General features: G+C 37.3%; 1 protein-coding gene across 4 annotated transcripts in view; it reads right to left on the bottom strand.

Annotated features, from left to right (window-relative positions):
- Positions 1–20,095, bottom strand: part of TBC1D5 (TBC1 domain family member 5) — a 326,354-nt gene that overhangs the window by 296,609 nt on the left and 9,650 nt on the right. For 3 of the 4 annotated variants that reach the window (XM_040593276.1, XM_040593275.1, XM_040593273.1), the window contains exon 2: positions 599–660. The exons of the other annotated variant lie outside the window; for it this stretch is intronic. The gene's annotated coding sequence lies outside the window, so the exon portion shown is untranslated. The remainder of the gene's footprint in view (positions 1–598; positions 661–20,095) is intronic. 4 annotated transcript variants of the gene reach the window in all.

The following is a 20,095-nucleotide window of genomic DNA, read 5'->3' as shown; positions in this document are numbered from 1 at the left end:
GCCTTAGAGCTAGTACTTTAATTTTCAAGAACCAAGGAAAAAAAAATCAAAACTAGTCAGTAACAATGCAGCGTCGAAAAGCAATAAACTCAAAATTAAGTTATAAATAATTTAAAGCATGTCATGAAGATGTATTAATAATTCATCAGATAAATAATTTACTAAATAATCAAATAAATAAATAATGAAATACATAAATAAATCAGCAAATAAATAATTCTGCAAAATAACCTAAACAATAAGTCACTAAAACAAATGACAAACCTATGAAACTACAATGATTTTCTAAATTCTGATAGTTTTAAATAAACAAATGTATATAAACTAGATCAATCTTTGGTGGATAGAGAAGTATTTTTCACTGCTATTGGTGAATTCCTGATTACACTGCACAAGGATACAATTTTAGATTTTACAAGAGTGCAGTTTTTCCCTTGTAAATTATTAACATGATTGCTACAATACATCCTGCTCAGTATTTTACATGTAAATCCCTTTATGTAGTTCATTTTTTCCCCAAAAAAATGAAAATCTCTTTACAACATTCTTAATTCACGGGTGTTGTTTTTTTTTTTTTTTTCCTAGGTGCAGTACTTACAATACTGCAATAGCCTTCTTGGTGGTTCTCTTACTGTCTTCTGTAAACCTTCAGAAGTTTTGCTGCAGGGGGAAAACAAGTAGAATAACCTTAATTATTACAGATGGTATCTCATTCATTAGCGGATGACAAAATTTTATTTGAAAGCACAAGAAAAGCTGTTTTATAATTCTACAAAGCAACTTAATGTGAAACAACCATTACAGTTTGCAGACTACCAAAAGTTTTTAGAAGTCTTTGGTGGAACGAGTTCAAGCAGACTGAGGCCTGTTTTTTGTATTTAAGCTGACACACAATCTGTGCAAACTGGCACCAATTCAGATGTAAAGACAAACCACGAGAAGGACAAAATACTTGGCTGACATCTAATGTTATCCTTGATTTTGGAAGTTCATAGCCCTTGAAAGAATACAGTGAGATCACTTAATATCCACTATTTAAGAACATTCACAATTTAATTATAACACTGCACTCCAAAGCCAAGACTGGTACCACAGAGGTCAAAATCCACTCATCTTCCAAATCAATTTTCATTCTCCATTTATTTTATGAATAATATTGACAGTCACCATAGTTTTCTTCAAAGTGGTATTCTATAAATATAGCAGTTAAAGAAATGTGCCAGAAGTGTAATCATGTCATCAATTTTTATCCATTCTGTCAAAAAGGTTTTATTTGCTTTCTTCTGTAACACACATTACAGGAAAGAGTGAGACACGGTTTTATGAACCATGCTACTGACATGGCTCCTTGATCTCCATACAGGACTGTAAAACTGAATGAATACATCAAACCTGAGGTTATACATTGTCTATATGTATGGTTTTTTGCTACTTGGTTCAAAGGAAATTAGTATGCAGTTTTGTTTCAGCTGGTAAGATCTCAAATGGTTGATGGTGCTGCTGTATTTCAGCATTTAAAAGCATAAAGGATAATTTACTCTTAAAACTACCTTGGCACATTATATTTAACAAGTCTCAAATTCTCTTTAGGGATTATAATAAGGAAACACTTTGCTTAATCATAAATTTTATATTTATCTTGGCTAAACACCCTCCTTTGGATAGACTGCCATGTTTTGTCAAGAAAAATCAACACAGTGGAAATGAAGTACTTGTTCTGTTGTGTGGTCATTCAAAAGAGTATGTAGAAGCAATGTAAATGTGCACCAGCGCTGCTGATAATTTCACGCTCTCATACACTCATTTCAATTTGCTTTAAAAAGGACTATTCCTCCTGGCTAAATATAGTCATCATGAAAAAGCATACCTCCCCTTTGAGCTAATAACACTGCAAGCCCCAAAACACAAGAGTACAAAAAACTTCTATATTGTAAGGAATCTGAAGCACTTCTTTCTCACAATATGTTTCTGAAGTGGGAGAAGTGAGACAGGCTGGCTTTTTGCTAAGGTATTCTCTTTCAGTGCCGAGATTTCTGTTTGAGAATGACAATACATTCCCACACTGCATCTGTGAATCCCATCCACCCCCAAAACAAATCCTACACTTCCCAAATCCTTCTTTTCTAATGTAATGGATCCTTGCAGAAACAACATATACCCTCACGCATTTTGAGGATTACTGGGAGGCTCAGGAATGATCCTGAGGTTCTAGAATTAGACCCTTCTCTAGGAAGTACCACTTAGTCATAGATCATCTTCATTCATCTACAGCTTGGGAGCCTCTGGTAGCAAAGTGATTTTTCACCAATGAGTTACAGTAGAGCTAAAATTGTAGTTAAGACATCGGTGATTGTAAAAACACATTTTTTCTTTCTTTTAAAATTTACTTAGTTTTTAATTACTTTCATGTTTAATTTGGGCTTCTAATCTAGGGTTACAGAACTGTCCTCTCCACCCAACTAAAGAGTCATTAATTCCCTGCTCCAATAGACATGTACATCATTTAAAGAAAGGACACAAAACAGCCAGTCACCTGGGATACAGCCACCTTTCTCTTGCCATCAAATGCAAATTCTATCCTACACAAGAGTAAAGGACGGAAACAGAATTTGATTCCATTCCTCTGTTCTGCCAGCTGGTCCTTTTCCCCCCAACACAGTACAGGTTCCTTTACTCAACAAATCATATAGAAGATTGGTCGATGGAAGACTGAAGCAAAAGGCTGTGTCATTCAGGTGTACTTCATGGAGCAGGAATAAGAGATATCTAGTAATTGTGCGTGTTCTGTACTCTGCCCAGGCTGAGAAGCTGAGTGCTACAATGATGGAGGCCACCTTGCTGGTACTCAAGTTAATTTGGGTGATAAGGCAAGGAACTGGATTGCACCACATACCCAAGAACAAATTTCAAATATTACAATGGCAAAATTATAGATAAAGTTCACAGTAAAAAGCACTGAGCAACAGGATCTTCTACTCTCCACCTTTGGGTACTGACATCAACAGAAAGTTTCTTAGTTTGCAAGTACAAATCAGATGAAAAGAAACTGCATACTGCTGCTTCTTCCCTTTGGGAACTCATGAACATCGGAATCAGGTAAATTTTAGAAAGAGATTACCATATAATTTCAAAATTTAGGACAGGAAATATTTTTTTTTATTGTTCAGGAGTAAACACACAGGAAAGGAGAAAGGCTGGACAGACGTATTTAAAAAAATTACAGGTAATGTAAGGTGCAGACCACTATATTCTGACTTACACTTCAGGGATTCTTTGAATCGTTATGAGTTACACAGAATGTTTTGCATTATCAATGAAAAAAATTAATACTGCAATGGATTATTATATTCAGGAACTTTAAAAATGTGTAAACCCTTTCCAGGCCAGAAGCCTCATTCCTCTGCCACACTTCCCTCACTCTATTTATTACAACTGATTTTAATTAAATTAAAAGTTATCTGTTTGGTCCACTTCATGTAGAAAGATTTTTTTGTGACTCCATACAGTACTCAATTTTTTTTAATATCTCTCTGAAATATTTTTATCACACAAAAGCAAAGAAGTGCTTCTTATACATACTGTATAAGTCTAACAACTGCAAAAGTATCCTAGTCTTACAGTCAGTTTAGGCTAATTTTGAGTATGTTCCTGTAAGAACGAACTTTGAGTATTTCTTGAATAACTTTTTAACTAGCTTCTTCCAACTGTCTCAGTAAAAAATTGATTTAGAAGTATTAGAATATATAGTAAAATGTAAAGTCTCAAACTACTGAATTAACTAACAACACACCACACAGCTCATTTGACTGTTATGACCCACGTTTCCTAGTTGATTTTTAGATAAAAACAGGCAGATTACTAGCAAAGGTTTATCTCAAATTCCCACATGTACAGCATGCCACATTAAATATATGCAAATCAACATCTTTCTCCTCTAGTTTTTTTGAGCTGACAACTCATATGACCTGAAGCCATGGTTAACGATTACAATTATTTGACTTTCATATTTATACAATCAGTCATCAGATATGCATGTTAATTGATTTTAACAGATAGTTTTGTATTCTAATGATCAACAGTAAGCGTACATTTTACCAGCTTCTTGATTTATAAGAAAATAAAACTTGTATCAGTTTTCACAATTAACCCTTCATTGTATTGATTTGCAGTATTCACTGAGGACTTCACAATATGTTAACCTCGAAGTACTCCAAACTACAAGATCTTTATTTTTGTAGCAAAATCTGATTTTCCAGTTAAAGACACTCTTCTATTGCATTTAAAAAACACAATTGCTACCCTATTTAAATAATATATTGTCTATTAATTAGAAATGGTGAAACATAATTAATGTTTAAATGGAATGGGCAAAAAAGTAATTTAGTTATTTCATATTCACATTTTGCTACTTGAAGTTTTTTTTCTCTTTTACAAAGAGCATTAGTCCCACAATTCTTGATTCTAATAAGCCCTCAAATGTCATATACATGACAAAGTACAACCCTACATTTAAGATCCTTATTTCTCAAATAATATGCTTAAGGCCAAAGCATTCCTCTATCACAAAATGTATTACTGTATCGGTTAAGGGTTTTTTTCACATATTCTTTGCAATTAAGTTTTTATTTCAGATTCTCTATTTACTGAAGCATCAAATACAAAATTACAAATTGCTCAGATTTGCGCACGAAGGACTGACTATTTGTTAGTTTATACAGTGTGCAATTATCATCTTACGCAATTAATGGTGGTTGCTCTTTAACAATATTCATATATAAGGGAGTGGATATTGCCTTTTACTGTCAAAACGAACAGATCATGTCTTATTCCATGGAAGGGCTCTCCCAATTTAGGCCTTAATTGTTGTTGGACTAAAGGCTTATGCTCCAATTCTGATAAAGCAAGAGCTGCTGAATCCCTTTCTCTGTTTATTTTAATTTCTGCAAAACGCAGAATCTTTCTACTTTCTGTAAAGAACTGAATGAGGTGCCGAGTCTATTCATCTTTTATCCAGGTTAGCATCGGACACTCCAAGTTCTGCTACTATTCTCTTTTTGGCTGTCTGCTCCAATTAATTTCAAGTGAGATTTATCCACTAAGAGTTTCTGAGATATATTCCCCAGAACAAAAATCAGCACGGAGACATTAGAGTACTTGTCCCAGATATACAATGCTGACTCAAGTTCCTGTGATGTATCATGGACAGAAGAAACTTAATACCATGTTACCACAACCATGAACAAGAACCTTAACCTCTAAAACACTGCTTAATGGACTTTAGTGATTTTTTAAAAGGTCTTGATTTCACACTGAACATAATGGGAAACATATCCAATATATGACAGGATTCTATTGCTTTCCTAGTAGTTATTTTCCTTAAACTAAGGTCTGGCATCATGGGAAATACTGATAATGCAAATAAATTCTCTTCAGTTTTCCCTGATTGGGAAATACCTTCTTGGTCTTCAACAGATCTTCATTTCATCCTGACCATAAATGAGGAAGTCTGGGGGTCTACAGTTTTAACAGCACAGATACCAACACCTGGTTTCTTTTATAAAATGCAGCACTAGCAGTTAACCACCTTGAAGTCTGACTGAAAGGTTTATACTTTCGTAGCCAAGGCAGACCTTAAGATTATGTAAAACTCCAATATAAATGGCCAGAATAGCAGGAAATAAAACACAAATACTCTGAGAAGACAATCTACATATATATACTTTATGCCTAAAGATCTTATAAACTTAAATATAATTCCTAGTTTCTAAAAATGCTTGATACCCTCCACTTCTCTTAAATTTGGCAGTGTTAAAATTACAGACCCAGCCACATCAGCTATGGAGAAAACCAAGTAAAATTTAACAACTGCGTAAGTATGGGCCGACTGAGCCAAAGCAGTCCTACTTTGACTCATAAATACAGCACATTCATTTAAGTCAGAATTAATATCAACATTTTCACAAGATGCATGAACTTGATAAAGTTGGAAACAAACAAACAAAAAAAAGCAAGCACTGTTTACAGCTCGCTATTTTAAAAAAGTATGTTAATTGCTCATCATAAAGATCAATGGTTAAAAGTAGCATATGACTAACAATACTTAGCATATTTATTAAAAACCACGAGGAAACACAAAGTAGAAAGCAACTGATGACACCTTCTGATGACAATCTTTATGTAAAGAACTGTAACTACAATAAATTCCATAGTTAAAGATTAAATTAATGCTAGGAGTAGAAAGAAGACCAATAAAATGCACTCTGGGAAATGAGAAAGTAGCATAGCTAGAAAACGTCCAGCTGCAAGACAAACATTATGACTGCAGTGACAGCATGCCACCATCCAGACCACTACAGCCAGTGTAGATTACTGAGACTCTTAGGGGGATCATGGGGGGGAACTAGGCAAAAAATATCCAGAAGCTCAATAGAAGTGGCTTAGCATCCAATAGTCACTGCATAGTCTTAGACACAAAAACGAAATTGAGGCCCATGAAATACAGAAAGCCATTTACTGTACTGGCCCTGTTGCACAGCAAGATGTTCTTTTGCACCATTTTACACATAAGAAATAAACACAGAAATGAATAAGTTTAATAAAATTAGGTAGCTAATTTTAACTGTCTGTATCCCAAGGTGATCCAATTTGATTAGAAAACACCAAGAATAACGGTTTTCCATTGTCCTTGATGTAGAAAGTATAGCCTTTAAGATGTTTAGTTAACTCAATACCAAAAATTAACTATTTTGTAACGCATTGTATAACCTTGACAAAGAAAAAATACATTATTTATCAGCTGAATCAGTTCCATACAGCCATACAAATCCCAACAAAGGTGCAAGGCATGGAACAAAAATACCAAAAAATGGAGAACAGGGGGAGGACAAAAGACATATTGCTCATTTTGATGCCAAATTTATCTAAGCATACACGTACGTGATCTAAATATGATAAAAAGCATATTCACAGAACCTCAAAGCAACAGTTTGTGAAATGGAAAACCTTACATCACCTTCAGGATGTTTTATTTCTACCAACATAAGTAACATTTGCACTCCCTGAATCTCACACCATTTTATAATTCTGACTAAATTTCACTGTACTTATTAAGATTAAGAAACAGATTAATAAGAATGGCAATAGTTCACTTGCATAAAAGTGGCCTGCTACTTTGATGCTCCCTGTCTATAGCAAGGTGGCACATGAATACTGCATAAGCAGCCAAATGCCTCTTCTGACATGAAGACTCCTTCAGAGATAGAAAGTGCACCAGGACAACTATTGCTTGTTGCATCCAAATGGACGAAACATGGAAACTTCACAGCTAAAAAAACCAAAAGGCTGCACAGTTTCTCTTAGAATGAGTGAATATTCAACACAGAATCATCAAGTTAGTGAATGCAAACCACAGCAGAAAACTGCTGCAAATTTCAATCCTGTTAGTGGATAGATGAATTTAGGGAAGAGGATGTAAGCATCATCAACGTAGGACAAAATTGCTGGGTTTTATTTTAAACATGCTTAAACTCAACGTTTTGACTTAAATATTTAAGAATTATTTTAGTCTGTACGTTTTACATCTTGCCACCTGAAGCTGGCAATCCAAATGTCTAGAATAGCACATTTGGAACGCTGAGTTATATTAACATCATACTAACTATAGCAGTTCAATTTCAACAGATTTCTCTGGGTTTTTGCATATTGCTGAATAAATGACTCTGGAATTAGCTTACTTTTCTTGGAGGCATTATATGAGATTATTTCTTAGTCTCCTCTTTGATTTAGTACACCTCTTAAGATAATTTATTAATGTTTTGGATATCTCATTCATCATCTATTATTACTGGTGTCATAAATTAGAGGAATGGAACAAAGCACTGGACTATACACTTTTTCCATATTCATCAATAAAATAGCCACCTCTTTTAGCAAGCACTGCTAAGAAGTCAGTTTATTGACTAGAGTGAGACCAGCAGCACTTTTTAAACTCAAATCCCCAAAGAGATTATTGGATTTATAGTATAATACGTTATTAGTGAAGTAAAAACCAGGGCCTCACCTTTCAATATAAAAGGATAGAAACACCTGGTCTGCAAAACACAAAAGCACATCTGACTTTGTTATGTCCTGTAAGTTACTCAGATGAATGAGAAGGCTCTTCTCATTTGTACCAGTTTTGTATGAAAAAAATGGATTAATTGCTGAAAATGCTGTAATTTTGCCAGCATACTATAAAACAGTAAAAAGGGGAGGAAAGATTCAACTAACAGAAACTTAAATGGCAGTATTTAAATCTGTGACATTAGTTCTCTGAAGACAAGTTACCTAGACCAGTGATAAGTAGGAAAAACAAAGTCCCTTGTCATCACTAATTTGTGTTTTTTTTCCTTAATTAAGACAAACTAAACACAAAGGATACTGGAAAATACAACTGTGAGGATTTCAGAAGATTTTCAAGATAATGATCATTAATGGGAATCCTACAGGTAATAAGTTACATAGCAGTATACTATGCTACATAAAGTACCTGAAAGATGACAGAATGTTATTATGAGAACATTAACTACTGACTTAATAATATCATTATGCCCGCATTAAAATACATCTTTGAATTAAGTTTGAACACTCAAAACCACTCTGATTTTAGGCAACGACTCAGTTGATACATTTTGTGCACATTCACTGTTTACATTCCTTTAACAAGAAGCAAAGCTCTCACTAAAGAAAATTAATATTTTTACATGACGTAACAGTACTGCACTCACATCTTTTCTAACTGCTACGTGAAAAAGTTTGAGCCAATTTTAGTAATTCATTAATGGAATTAGATACCAAGTTCAAGTCCTTATAATAAAAGAAGAAAAGGACTCTACACGTTAGACTTAAATTGGGTAAAATGCTTCAGATTAGCAACTGTGTACCTAATTTCTAAATGGGGAAGAAACAGTTGTTACTTTTTCTTCTTTAGACATTACAGATTAGGTACTTCGGGCTCCAATATGAGCTAACACAACAAAATCACTTTTCCCAACTAAATAAAAAGTTTGTCATTGTGCCACTTCTAAATAATGGAACCCTCATTATCTTCCATATAGAACATTCACTATCTATAGTAATTGATGATTAATATACTTGTACCAATGCTTTTTAAAGCTAATTCAACTAAACACATACATACAGATGCACTTTTTCCCTTTATTATGTTTAAAATTATTAATGAAACTGTTTAATGAACTACGTATGACAATTTCCTATAGTACAATTACCAATGGAATAGAAAATTAAATATGTGAGCTGCAGCTTTTGTTAGCCTGCAATTTGATTGGTGTCTGGCAACGACCATGATACCTGTTATTCAATCTATAAAGGTACCTTGCAATAAAAAAAGAAACTTGCCATTACATGACTAAAAATAGGTAGCACCCTCCTTGTACTAAGGTGCATGTGGTTTGAGGATTGACACAAAGCAGAGAAACCAATTCTTCCTCTACATGAGAGCAGCCATTTGCACCCTCACTCTTATCTGTGCTTTACTTTGTATAAAAATGTGTATTGTCAGGGAAAAACTGAGATTTACTCTTTTCTCTGTCAGTTATGATTTTCACCCATCACGTAGGTTCTCTGAATTCCATTTGTAGCCTCAGTGAATTTCTAATTTCTACAACAGGAAACTTTATTAGACAGGAGACTATAAGCATGTCATACCCCAAATTTCCAGCAGCAGTCATTACCCAGCAGAGTAATAGCTACTAGATAATTCTCTGGTACAAAAAGGACTTTTTTTATTGAACCTGATCTCCCATGACTGATAGGAGTGCTCTATCAACTGGGGTAGTAGCCAAAAAAAAAGAAACTGTTGGCAATGGCACCAGCATTCCATCATGCAAGCACTTCCTTGATTCACTGTTTCCAAACCATCTGAGATTTTTTCCCTTCCTGCTCTTTTTGTTCACTAAGTGGAAAACTTAGGTCTGCATGAAATTGTCCACAGAACCTCAAACCATGGACCATGCATTGCTGATTTACCTAAGACCAACTACAATATATTAACCTTGGGATGCACAGGAAAAGGTTTATCTTTTCCTTATCTTAAAGAGACTATTTTCTTACCTAAAACTTTACAACAAAACCCCAGTGAAGGATATCCAGAACTACCCAATCTTCATAATTTTCCAGGTAAATAAGCAGGTAAACCTGTTGTCTATTCTGAATACATAATTTCACTTGTTGATGACAGGTTTCAACATTAATTAATGACTTTGTGGAAGTACTGAAAAATCACTGAAATAATGCTTTAGTTTAGTCTATATGGAATTTGGAACACAAGAAGCAAATTTCCTCAAATAATTATGCCAACGTAACTTTCCTTTAACTCCTGTTACCTAATTATCATAACTTCTAGGCCTGCTGAAAATGTCATCAATGAACAATAAATTGCACAGTGAATAGACACCAACCACTGAGAAGTAAACAAAGGTAACACTTTAGTTAGAATATAGAATTAAAAAAAAAAGGAATCTTGAATTCAGTATTTTTCCTTTTTTTAACTTTTTTTTTAATTAAAGGTTCTACAAGACACGATGTCTTGTCTTCTTTTTAACACGAGAGATCCAAAAGGCTTCAGATGTTTATATACCTGCTAGATAGGATCAGTACCCATAGATGTTGATTCTTACCATGGTTTTAAGGGACACCACTCCTATGTTCTCTAATCACAGAAATAACATGAAATTTAAACCTTTACTTCTCAGCAACATCCTATCCTCTAAACCCTGCCAAGTACCTGTTCTTAGACAGACACATATTTTTAAAGCCCAGGTATTGGAACATTCATTCATGTAGTTGATTGGACAACTGAGGAGACAGTATTCTGAAGCAAGCAGACAGGCACAAGTGGAGGGCAGAAGCTGATCCCTTCACATCTGAAGATAAATCCCTCCATGTGGGGCTGTGATACTCATTTCCTCAACACAATTACCACTAGTAAAGAAGCTTACTACAGCTACATGATTTAACAACTGTTAAACCAATATCGTTAAATTCAGAATCCACTAGAAACATACTACAAATTGTCACAAAGAAAAAGGGCTTGTTTACTCCTCATTACAGTGTCAGTGAGTCAAAGAGTTATCTTAAACAACAAAAGCCTGACAGAAGGAAATGCCGCCAGCTCTGTCAGACTCCTAAAAGAGAAAGTCAAGGCTCAAATGATTGCGTTGATCTTTGACTGAAACTGTAAAACAAGTCAGTGTCTTCAAAGCCAAACATAACACTGCAGCCAACAGTAAGGAACCTTTTCATTTTTTTTCCATACAACTTAATTTTTTTTATGTCATCAGTTCTGGAAATTTTTAATCAGACTAAAAAAGTGTCAGCAAGGCCAATGTACATGACCCAAGCCCATGAACAACCATGGGACTGGTTTTCCTGACTAATTTATTTTTCCTTCTCCCTCCTAAATTCCAGTATCGAGACTTCTTATTAACAGGGACTTTAAGGTTTTAACCAGCTTTTAACCAATGCTTGTTTTTCTTCCACTCTAAAACTGAACAGTTGTTCAGATTTGTTCACTGACTAAACTCCAAAGTATCCATATTTTATTACTCACATGGAAATTGGATTGCTACCCACAAGACTTCAAGGTAAAACACTTCACTGACACAGATCAGAATCTAAAATTCATCCTGTTTAAAGACTAACAGCCTTAAGATACATTCTTTCATGCTCTTAATTCAAATAAAGGTGATTAAAAATACTGGATTTTCTGTTCAGAAGTTATCCTTAGTTATCCTTCCTGATCCTCAGCATCACCTCTGATGTTCTACATAATTCTGCCCATCCTGACTTCACAAACATTTCTAATTAAAAAAAAGCCTACCTTCACTAGATCCATTTCAATGTATGTTCCAATGTAATTTTACAGTGTATTTATAAGATTCCTGCTGCCACTCATTAAAAATCATATTCATCAATGTTTACTTTTTAATTCTAGATATGACTTTTTTTGAAATTAAATTTTAACCCATACCAAGTAAATTAATGTTAACATAGCACAGACACCATAACCACTACAGAAGACTAATAGCAGATATAAACAGTTAATTATTAGAAACAGAGCCAGAAAGAAGGGACAGACAACAGTTTAACTTAATCAATTGGTGCACACCCTCTTCTTCCCACCTCTCACGTCCAGTAAATTTATCTTGATTATAACTATATCGGTGAGTTCAAGTTTTTTTAGCTGCAGGTCTTTCCATCACTGACATCAACAGTGAAGTCACTCAGAACTGGTAAGTACAGACCAATATTTTCTTCCTGGAACAGACCTTAAGCATCCAGAACCACAGGCCTTCAACACTGGACTTCATGAACTAAGTGCTTATTCAGCAGGCATCCAGAAAGTAATGCATTATTTCACTTAGCCATACCAGTGCTTCATTATGCATTTTATGCAAGAATTCATAATGATAACAAGTGTATTGTTTGACACGCAGCAAAAACATACAGGCAGATAATTCCTCTGACCCCATCGGATCAATTAATTTCCGTAACAGAGACAAATACCTTCAGAATAGCAAAGCAAGACAACAGAAATCCTCTGAAATGCTAGAAAAAGCCAAAGAATACATGCTGTGAAGAAGCAAACTAGGTTTAAAAAATAAACTGCACTGAAGTAATTCTCTATGCTACTGTTAAAGCTGTTTTCAGTAATGTACAGCATCACACACAATACTTCACAGTAAACCAATGTCTTGAAATCATATGCTTGCCAGAAAGAGATGGCATAGGCTACCTATCCAGAGTGCTTACTATTTACAAAGATGCATTTCATTTTAATAGAATAGAGTAGAACAGTTTCAGTTGGAAAAGACCTTTAAGATCAGAGTCCAGCCTTTAACCTAATGTGGACTGCCAAGTCCACCACTAAATCACGGCCCCAAGCACCGCACCTACATGTCTCTTAATACCACCAAGGATGCTGACTCAACCTCTTCCTAATATCCAATCTAAACCTCCCCTGCCACAACCTGTTTGCCCTATCACTTGTTACTTGGGAGAAGAGATGGACACCCACCTGCCTACAACCTCCTTTCAAGTAGTTGTGGAGACCAATAAGATCCTTCCCAAGTCTCCACTTCTCCAGACTAAGCGATCCCAGTTCCTTCAGCCACTCCTCATAAGACTTGTGCTCTAGATGCTTCACCAGCTTCACTGCCCTCCTTTGGACATGCTGCAGCACATCTAAGTCCCTCTTGAAGTGAGGGGCCCAAAACTGTATTCAAGATGTGGCCTCACCAGTGCTGACTACAGGGGGATGATCACTGCACTGGCCTAGTCCTGCTGGCCACACTGTTTCTGATACAAGCCAGGGTGCTGCTGGCCTTCTTGGCCACCTGGGCACACTGCTGGCTCGTGTTCAGCCGGTCATCAACCAGCACCCCCAGGTCCTTCTCTGCCAGGCACTTTCCAGCCACCCTTCCCCAGGCCTGTAGTGCTGCGTGGGGTTGTTGTGAGCCAAGTGCAGGACCCAGCACTGAGCCTTTATTGAACCTTGTCCAGTTGGCCTCAGCCCGTAGGTCCAGCCTGTCCAGATCCCTCTGCAGAGTCTTCCTATGCTCCAGCAGATCAACACTCCTACCAAGCTTGGTCTTGTCTGCAAACTTACTGCAGAGTGCACTCAATACTCAGAACTAGCCCCAATATTGAGCCCTGGAGAATACCACTTGTGACCCATCACCAACTACACTTAACTCCATCCACCACCACTTTTTGGGCTCAGCCATGCAACCAGTTTTTTACCCAGCAAAGAATATAGCCATTCAGGCCATGAGCAGTGAGTTTCTCCAGGAGAATGCTTTGGGAAATGGTGTCAAAGGCTTTACTGAAGTCTAGATAGACAACATCCACAGCCTTTTCCTCAGCCACTAAACAGGTCACATTGTCATAGAAGGAGATCAGGTTAGTCAAGCAGGAGTGGCCTTTCGTAAACCCCTGCTGGCTGGCCCTCATCACATGGTTGTCCTGTACCTGCCAAATGTTGGCACTCAAGACGAGTGCCTTAAGCATCGATGTTTTCACCCTATTCACACACACATTGCAAGCAATACTTAATAAAAAAATAATATAGCTTAACTAATGAGTTCGGTTGAAGTCCAAAATCTAAATATGAAGCCAAGTCAACCTCAAACAGCAGGAATAATGTCCATGTAAGTTTTATATCCTGTACTTCCCAACCTTCTGTACATTTACAGAAGCAAAATACATTAACTTAGAGAATGTATCCTTAAATTCTTTAACATTTTTTATTATGAGGGTTTACCTTCACAATCAAAAGAGTTACACTATGAAAACAGATTTCATGTGATCTTAAACATAAAAATAAATCTGTTGCATTTCTATCTTCTAGTCACATGACAAGATAACATGAAGACTATGTCATTTGAGGATTATGAAAACAGTTGTGTGTCTAATTATTAGTCTGGGTCACCATTGAAAGCCCTAGTTATTCACTCGCCCTCCTTTATCACACATGCTGGACTACAGACTCCTCAAACAAAGTTTCAATTTGATGACTATATACCTGATCAAGTGAGTAAGCTGTAGAACCAAAATACAAAGTTCCTAATAAATACAAATCTAATTTACTTTTACTTCTGCATATTTCAAAATTTGATGTGCTCTCACAGTCCATGTCTAACAGTGAACCATTTCACTAACTGTAATACAAGACCAGCTGCTGTAACATTGTCTTCCTCCACAAATCAGTCACTGAAGATAGCAATGCCTATCAAGTAGACTTTAGTAAATATAGTCCACCTGTAGGACTGTAGGAAATTTCTGATAGACTAAGGCAGCACCAACAGCATGGGAGAAAAACGTTTGCATGGTGAACTATCACAGAACAGTTTCTCCTGGCTTTTTTCCCATGCATGCACACTTCAATGCTGTTCTAGGAACAGCAGCTGTTTTCTGGCCAGAATGCTCCAGCCTCTTCCTTAGGATCAAGATTCACTGAAAGCAAAGATAATTTGCTTACTATATATATATACATATAAGGTTTATGTATCCTATTTAGAACTCCAACATGCTTATATGTATACACAGCACCTTTTACACTGACTAAATATTGAAAATCTCCCAGTATCTACTCTATCTTAATGAGATATAAATAAAAATAAAATAAAATAATAAAAAAAAAGAAACAAAACCCAACTTTGTTTTTTTTAAATTCATTACAGAATTAAGGGAACAGGTGGCGCTTGGAAATGTATTTCATGAACTGTCATAACCAAGACAGACTGGGTGACACAAGCATATACATCCAGATCCACCACAGCTGAATGGTCAAAGATGCACGATGCCTTGTACAAGTATTTCACTAAATGAATAAGAAGAGTTTTTCTTAGTCAGTAATACATTATCAACTGACTTTACACAAGCATTACTGAACATTAAAGTGTGAGGATCAGATGTATTAAGACAAAAGTTAAAGCAAAAAGAGAATTCAGCTTTGGGCTAAACATGATCAGGAGACATCCAGCCAAACAAAACCAAGGTGATTAGGCTGTGTAGAGGTCAGCATCTAAGACTTCCACTGTACCCAGTCAACAGACTGGGACTAAATTCAGATGTAACCATTCACATCCAGCAGAGTATTGAGTTTTCTTCACTTACTTTTGGTGACAGAAATTTCCTTTTACATTCCCTGCCAAATATCACTTGGCAGGATCTGAAAATGTGTACAAGAGGGCAGACACTGTGCAGCCCCTCATGGTTACCAGCCACTCCTCACCGTATTTCTGCAGAAGGGCATTTCAAATGAAGATTTAATTGGGCATAGGGAAAGAAAAGTCCAGCTTTAATCTCACCTTATCACTGTCATTCCCCCTAGACCTAGAGCAGATAGATCTATGCCATTCCATCATCAAGGTGCAGCTGGGTCACTAACAAGGGGCAGCTATTCCACACTCAATGTCAGATCTTTTCTATTAGAAAAGTCACAAAATAATTCTCAAGAGACCAGGTTGTCTGAGGACACAGGGAGTTTGGGGTTTATTTGTTTTTTCTTTCATCGTATTATTAATAAAATAACTCGTCTTTCAAGAACTACTGTTAATTTATACACACCCATGGGCACATGAATGCCCAGCAAAGCTTGGTGCAGTCATGTGATCTGTGACCAACTGTCCTGGATGACAAAGCTTACAGCAGAGTGTTGAACTTTGAGCTCTGGCTCTAAGACAGTCCACTTCAGATACACTAAAGAGGCTGGATGGCAGAGCTGGAGTTCTGAGAGGAAGTTATCACAGCAAATGTCCAGTGTGGAAGAGAGAGCTTCTCCTTCTGTCTTTCACCTATGCAAGATGACAGATATCAGTTATCTTTTTTTCATTTGTTTACATGTACATGTGATTAAAAAGTCTGCTTGCATTTCAATTTCATTTCACTGTCTGTAATTCTTTACCTGTGTCTTCAAGTCAATATATCACAATGGTGGCACAGACTACGAAAGTAAATACTTTGAAACACTCTGTAAAGACAGTGAAAGTACAGAAATGTATCTCAAGTTACAGGGAAGAGGTTAGCATATCAGAAGGTACTACATGGAAAGCCGTAGTAACCAGTGGATGCTACAAACAGACAGAGCAATGAATCATGACAACCCCTATACTAGCTGTTACAACAGAATTCTGGAATTGACGCTTGTTTCTGTTCCTTCAAAACTAGGCAAAATGAACACAAATAAAATTGGCATGGCCATAACATTTCACCAACCAAAATTCTTAACTGTAGACAGCAATAAGTCTCAAGTGAAATGGCAAAATGGCAGTTAATTTATTGCTGTCAGTTCAGGACACTTTTCAATGATGAAATCATTGCAAACTGTAACTCAGGACTTTGAAAGATAAATTCTATCATGTTGAAAAAATGAAACTGCTAACTCTGAAGTTAACCTGAATAATAATTTTAGAAGTTGTCTGGTCAGGGTGAGTAAGAAACATTAGTGGAAATACAATACTAGCAATCTAGAGACTTGCTGGCAACTTAAGTTTTTGATTTTTAGAGGAGAAAGTACAGGTAGTATACCAAACACATCAGAAACTGTGTCAGCTTAGTGTAATATACTATTACAGATACTTTTCTAAATCAAACTGAATATTTGCGAAAAATGATAAATCCTCAACTGCTTCTTCTCTCTCAGTATCAAAGACATCTTTGTCACCATTTTCCATTACTCAGGTTTGAAAGGGGGAGGTGATCTTCATCAGCCCCTCTTCATCTTCCAATATATTCCCATCTCATCTGAAACTTTGTTATTGTTGCTTTTAGTAAGATCTATACATGTAAGCATCAACTTGACTATACATCTAAAATCATTTTTCCCACTTATCCAACTGCCTCCCAATCAAATCTACACAGTGTGCAACTTCTAAAATGCTCATCTAAATGGTTGACAAAGTCTTCAACAACTGTAAAGAGAGCTGTCTTTAATGATCAAGCCTCTCATCAGCAATTTTACATTATTTTTATTTGCATCTTTACCATTGAATATCATTTTACAATAATCTAAGGCAACCCTTGTAAAAGCATGTGTCTTCCATTACTCCCACAAACACCGTTAGCCAATACAACCTGCTTCAATATCTAAAACTGTATCTTTATTGGTAATAGATTTGTTCTTCCTTGCCCACATTTCTTTTCTAGTAAGCAGTTATGTGGTGCTTAGCTGCCTACTGTGGTTAACCCAACATGTGACACTATCTTACCATCACATCTGTTCCCGCTGGACCTAGACACGGCTTGAAAACAAAGAAGCAGAGGAGCCTGAAATGCAAAAAAATCAGGCAAACAAAGCGTTGAGACATACACTGTAAAAAAAAATACAAAAGAAGAATGGCCAGCAATGGCTCAAGACACATTATGTTTCATTTTTCCAGAAGGTGGAATCTTAGAATTATGCTAGGTTCTTCCTGCTCAGGAAAGTCCTAGCAAGCACTAGAGCAGAGAGAGACTACAGAGAAACGAGTAAGAGGGATCTAAAAGAAACTCAGTGTTTAAAAGAAAGGGGGGGGGGGAAAAAGAAAAAAGAAAAAAAAAGGCTATTCAATGCCAATTAATAAGCTTTATATTGAAGGTTTTCCTCTTCAGCCCACTGGTTTAAGCCCTAGTTACCCATTTCCTACCTGGCCATTCTTCTTTCTCAAGCTCATACGGCTTGAGCTAGATTGATTCATTTCTTCTGGAAGGGGATGGTGTGAGTCTGGAGCTTCTGAGCATACTAGAAAATGGGATACTGAAAAAACTACCTTGAAACACTGGCAAAAGACTATCTGTATTAGGAGGTGTCTAACATGCTTATGGACTAAATGACAAATAATAGCAGCTCTAGAAAATTAAGAACTCCAGCCAACCTACAAAAATTGTAGCATGAGTCTACCAACATACTTTTATCCCAATCTGGGTAAGCTGTTACAGGAGTAAAATGATGTTCACTCAGCCCACATTTGCCCTCTTCTCAGATAAAATTACTCACAGTGGAAATTATAACCATGACTGATCATACACTATTACTGTAAATTAATGTAAAAATCTAGTCTCACCCAGAAGCTATGAAACAGCAACAGCATGCTCTAGTTCCTGGCATATGCCAGTTTCGAACACTGACTTATACATAGGACTACGTATTTTTCTTCTACTATACTCCTGAGGTACTTAATGCATTCTTTGCTTCAGTCTTTAATAGCAAGACCAGCTTCCCTCTGGGTTTTTAGGCCCCTAAGCAGGAAGACCGGGATGAGGATGAGCAGAATGAAGTCCCCACAGTCCAGGAGGAAACAGTTAGTGACCTGCTGCACCACTTAGGCACAAGTCTATGGGGCCAGATGGTACTCACCTGAGGGTACTGAGGGAGCTGGTGGAGGAGCTCACCAAGCCACCCTCCATTATTTATCAACAATCCTAGCAAACTGGAGAGGTCCCAGAAGACTGGACATTGGATTAGCCAATGTGACACCAATCTACAAGAAGGGCGGGAAGGAGGATCTGAGAAACTACAGGCCTGTCAGCCTGACCTCAGAGCCAGGGAAGGCTGTGGAGCAGATCATCCTGAGCACCATTGTGCAGCATGTGCAGGACAACCAGGGCATCAGGCCCAGCCAGCGTGGGGTTAGGAAAGGCCAGTCCTGCTTGACTAACCTGATCTCCTTCTACAAGAAGATGATCTGCCTAGGGAGGGATGAGGGAAAGGCTGTGGATGTTGTCTACCTGGACCTTAGTAAAGCCTTTGACACCACTTCCCACAGCATTCTCCTGGAGAAACTGGCTACTTATGGCCTGGATGGGTGTACTCCATGCTGGGTTAAAAGATGGCTGGATGGCAGAGACCAGTGAGTGGATAGTGAATGGAGCTACCTCCAGTTGGCAACCAGTCACAAGTGATGTTCCCCAGGGCTCAGTATTGGGTCCAGACCTGTTTAATATTTTAATTTACAATCTGGATGAGGGGCTTGAGTGCACCTGCAGTAAGTCTGCAGATGACACCAACCTGGGGGGAATGTTGATCTGCTGGAGCATAGGAAGACTCTGCAGAGGGATCTGGACAGGCTGGACCTACGGACTGAGGCCAACTGGACAAGGTTCAATAAAGGCTCAGTGCTGGGTCCTGCACTTGGCTCACAACAACCCCACGCAGCACTACAGGCCTGGGGAACGGTGGCTGGAAAGTGCCTGGCAGAGAAGGACCTGGGGGTGCTGGTTGATGACCGGCTGAACACAAGCCAGCAGTGTGCCCAGGTGGCCAAGAAGGCCAACAGCACCCTGGCTTGCATCAGAAACAGTGTGGCCAGCAGGACTAGGCCAGTGCAGTGATCATCCCCCTGTAGTCAGCACTGGTGAGGCCACATCTTGAATACTACGCTCAGTTTTGGGCCCCTCACTTCAAGAGGGACTTAGATGTGCTGCAGCATGTCCAAAGGAGGGCAGAAGTCTTATGAGGGGTGGCTGAAGGAACTGGGATCACTTAGTCTGGAGAAGTGGAGACTTGGGAAGGATCTTATTGCTCTCCACAACTACTTGAAAGGAGGTTGTAGGCCCG

This window comes from Falco naumanni, chromosome 4 (assembly GCF_017639655.2).
Source record: "Falco naumanni isolate bFalNau1 chromosome 4, bFalNau1.pat, whole genome shotgun sequence".
Classification (NCBI taxonomy): Eukaryota; Metazoa; Chordata; class Aves; order Falconiformes; family Falconidae; genus Falco; species Falco naumanni.
Note: the sequence above shows the minus strand (reverse complement) of the source record. Positions and strands in the feature narration are given on the sequence as shown.